The sequence below is a fragment of the Solea solea genome, chromosome 17 (assembly GCF_958295425.1).
Source record: "Solea solea chromosome 17, fSolSol10.1, whole genome shotgun sequence".
Lineage (NCBI taxonomy): Eukaryota > Metazoa > Chordata > Actinopteri > Pleuronectiformes > Soleidae > Solea > Solea solea.
In genome coordinates this window covers 21,426,918-21,431,031 of record NC_081150.1, presented here as the reverse complement: position 1 = coordinate 21,431,031, position 4,114 = coordinate 21,426,918, and positions in this window count along the sequence as shown.

Below are 4,114 nucleotides of genomic sequence, written 5' to 3'. Positions count from 1 at the left end.
TGGTAGGAAGTTTTGTCCCAATAATCCTTTCCCCAGTCTTTATGACTCTCTGCAGGGCCTTCCTCTCTGCCTGTGTGGTGTTCCCGTACCAGACAGTGATGCCTGCGGTGAGGATGCTCTCTATCAGTCCTCTGTAGGCCAGGGTGAGAGGGCGGTGGTTCAGTCCAGCTTTCCTGAGCAGCCTGATGAAGTACATTCTTTGCTGGGCTTTTTTCACTGTGGCTGTGGTGTTACAAGCCCAGCTCAGGTCAGATGTTACCTGCAGTCCCAGGAACCTGTAGCTGTCTGTCCTCTCCACCTCAGTCCCGCTAATGAATAGAGGCTGTAGAGGGGGGGGTTTCTTCCTGAAGTCCAGGATTAATTCCCTGGTCTTGTCTGTGTTGAGGAGGAGGTCGTTCTCCTCTCCGTAGACAGTGATGTTGTTGACCAGGGCCCTGTATCCTGACTCGTCTCCCCCCTTGATGAGCCCCAGGATGGTGGTGTCATCAGCGTATTTAATGATGATGGAGCTGTCCTGGGTGGAGACACAGTCATGTGTGTACAGGGTGAAGAGTTTGGGGCTGAGGCAGCAGCCCTGTGGTGATCCAGTGCTGACTCTGATTTCAGCAGACACTCGTCCTCCCATCTTCACCGCCTGGGGCCTTTCGGTCAGGAAGTCCAGGATCCAGTTGCAGGTGGGAGTAGGGACTCCAAGGTCTGCCAGCTTTACGATCAGTCTGCCTGGGTGGATGGTGTTAAATGCAGAGCTGTAGTCCAGGAAGAGCATCCTGGCATACGCTCTGCTGCTCTCCAGGTGTTGCAGGGTGTGGTGAAGAGCTAATGCTACCGCGTCGTCCACTGATCGGTTGGGGCGGTAGGCGAACTGGAGGGGGTCCACATTGTCTGGAACCATGTTGTTGATGTGGGTGAGGACTAATTTTTCCAGGCACTTCATGGCGACTGGTGTGAGTGCCACTGGCCTGAAGTCATTTAGGGTGGGTGTGTCTGGTCTTTTAGGGACTGGTATGATGGTGGAGGTTTTGAAGATACGGGGGACTACAGCCTGAGATAGTGATGTGTTGAAGATATCAGTATACACACCGGCCAGTTGTTCTCCACAGGCCTTCAGTACTCTGGGAGGCACTCCGTCGGGTCCCACCGCTTTGTGGGGGTTCACCTTCTTCAGAGCCTTCAGGACCTGTGTGTGTGTCACCTGGAAGGCAGTGTCCGTGGGGTCACAGGGGGTTTTTGAGGGTGAGTCTGTGTTCAGCCTGTCGAACCTCGCATAGAAGTTGTTCAGGCTGTCTGGGAGTGTGACGTCCCGGGGGTCTTTGGTTGTTGTGGTCCTCCTGTAGTTAGTGACAGACTGGATTCCCTGCCACATGCTGCGTGTGTTGTGGTTGAGGTAGTAGCCTTCAAGCTTTTGGGAGTGAGCCCTCTTTGCTGCTCTGATGGACTTCTGCAGCTCGTACCGGGCTCTCTTATACTCCCCGTGGTCTCCTGACTTGAAGGCCTCCCGCCTCTTCCTTATGTTCCGCCGTACGTCCCCATTAAACCAGGGTTTTTGGTTGGGGAACATACGCACAGTCCTGGGGGGTGCGCAGATGGTCGTGCACCAGCTGATGTAGTCACTAACGGTCGTTGTGTATTCATGGATGTCGTCAGTGGCCTCTTTGAACATGCTCCAGTCTGTGGCCTCTAAGCAGCCCTGCAGGCTAGCTTGTGCACTATCAGTCCAGGTGTTAATAGTTCTGACTGTGACTGGGCTTGACTTGAGCCTTTTGTTATAAACCGGTTTGAGCCGGATAGCCAGGTGATCAGACTATAGCTATTAGCTGTAGCAGAGTGTGAACAACAGGTTATCTATTATTTATTTTAATCAGTGCAAATGCCAGAATAAGGTATTTTGTTAATAGGTTACTGGACGGAGTAATGTTACATACCATAAGAAATAAATAAATAAAGAATGAAAGAAAGAAATGAAAGAAATATATATATATATATATATATATATATATATATATATATATATATATATCACATAGCCATGCGAGGTTATACCCGAACGCGCTGTTTTATTTAGCCTCTTAAATATAGCTTCATATACCGCCGAACCACAGTTAACGCTGGCGTGTCGGACTGAATTGGGTCCGGGATGAAGACCCGCGTACCGGGTCGCCAGCTCATCCTGTACAGCCAATTATGTGTGGTGGAAAAAAAAAATTAAAAAAAATATATATAAAAAAAAGTATATAGGCCTATTGCGTTGACCGGCCCCGCGAGACTCTGGCTCACTGGGAAAAACTCCCGGTACTCCCGATGGCCAGTCCACCCCTGGACTGATAGGATCTGCCTGCAGACCAATGATTGACACAGGAGGATGACAGGCAGACCCGCTACCTTATAATTATAAAAAAAAAAAAATAATAAAAAAAAAAAAAATTCTGAGTTTCTAAGTTAACACAGCATGCACAGCTGATGATGCGCAGTTGCCATAACCTAACATAATAACTTTGTCTTTTCTTCACTTTAGTGTCCTTGTCTTCTCTGCATTTGGAAAGGTAAGTGAGGACCATCATAAAGTATGCTCACTTTTTAGCATACTTTATGATTAATTTATAAATAGTTATCGTTTTCTGATAAATAAAAAATTATGTGAGTGTGAATCCTTCTTTATATCGCTTTCTGGGTGTGAAGATTTCTACAATGTGATTTATGCGCTGACAAATTTTTTTTGGGATACAACAATCAATTTGCCTGGCATCGATTTTTGTTTTTTCAGCACTACGGTGCTACACAGCTCCTATTAAGACAGGTGCTGAGCCAGTGGCTCATTGCAGAGGTGACGGGAACCTTCAGTGGGCCCTTTCAGCCTTTATTTCAGCACCATGGTCAACACCATGGATTTGTTAATGACCAGCTGCCTACTGTTATCTCACCACTGTGCCAATTGGCTATTTCAGCACCATGGTCAATGCCAATGACCAAGTCACACAAAATCGATTCAGACATGACAACACACAAGTGACACTGGGCCGTCTCCCTCGTCCGTTGTTACAAACCTGCAGTGCGCCAGAGCCTCTCACACTCTGACTGGCAGCTGAGGCAAGACACTTACAGGACCAGTCATCCAGGCCTAATGACCAAGCCTCTAGAGCGGTCTGAAGTCCTTAATAACGCTCTTTACTCTAACACCAGTAGGCCTGTAATGCATCTAAAAATGTTGTAGCTCATCATGTGATGTGTTGTAATGACATATTGTCTTCTTGTTTCCAGTCCAAAAAAGCATTGAGGACATTGTTGCTGTTATAGACAGGCTTCATGCCAGCAATATCTGTTGGTCATGAGGCAGAAATCAATCAGGATACATTCTGGGGTGAAGTCTGCAAAGACATTGGAATTTCTAATGTCAAGACCAACAGGACAAGGCTCAAGAATGGGTATCTCAGACATAAAAAGGTAATGGTTTCACATTTATCACTTTGACATTTATAAAAGACTGTGGATACGAAGCTTTAAATTGTAAAATTCATAGTTAATATAATTTCAAAATGTTGTATGGTCATTAGTGGTCTTCACCTGGTCAGTGGCCCATGTTGCATGTGGATTTCCTGAAGCTCTAATATTTGGTACAATGGATTAAATCTGCCATGATTATGGCCTCTGAGTCTACTTGTTTCTTGTAGAGTGCTATGTGGACTGACAGTTGAATCTCCCTCTAGAAAAATGTGGCGGCTGCCACGAGTACAGCCCAGTCTGCGGTGTCACCTCACACAGATGCGAGCGAAGACACTCCTGGGTCTACGCCCTCTCATGATGGCATGACCACAAGTCCTGCACAGGTAACACTAGAGTTGAATCACTGAGTAGTCTGACTAGAAAGCGTGGAGCAGGGTCGGACAACACATGAAAAATAGCTGTGTCAATTACATTATTTTGGATTATGGCCTCTGAGTCTACTTGTTTCTTGTAGAGTGTTATGTGGACTGACAGTTGAATCTCCCTCTAGAAAAATGTGGCGGCTGCCACGAGTACAGCCCAGTCTGCGGTGTCACCTCACACAGATGCGAGCGAAGACACTCCTGGGTCTACGCCCCCTCATGATGGCATGACCACAAGTCCTGCACAGGTAACA